Below are 373 nucleotides of genomic sequence, written 5' to 3'. Positions count from 1 at the left end.
AGTTATTGAAACAATAATCACATTACTGTAATGATTTAAATGATATGACAAGGAACAATCGAGGGTTAAGATCCTCCACTGGTAAGACTCTCAGACTGTTTGTCCTTGAAGCCTCCCCAGTGTTGTGCTCACTGGAACTGATAAGTCCAGATACTTGACATGTTACAGTAACTTTTTAGACATCTGAACCATCAGACGTTTTGGACACTGTTTCAACAACGACTACATTGAATCAAACTGAAATGTCGTCTACACACCGGACACACAGTGTACTGGAGGAAAGTGCAGGAGAAAACTCTTTATAAAGCACAAAGTGTGTGGATCTGACCAAAGGCCACCGTCTGCATCCACATTCACAAAATCTGAATCCTGA

The sequence above is a fragment of the Trachurus japonicus genome, chromosome 23, assembly GCF_045865225.1.
Source record: "Trachurus japonicus isolate A0001 chromosome 23, Traja_1.0".
In the NCBI taxonomy this organism is placed as follows: Eukaryota; Metazoa; Chordata; class Actinopteri; order Carangiformes; family Carangidae; genus Trachurus; species Trachurus japonicus.
This window is presented reverse-complemented; position numbering follows the sequence as displayed.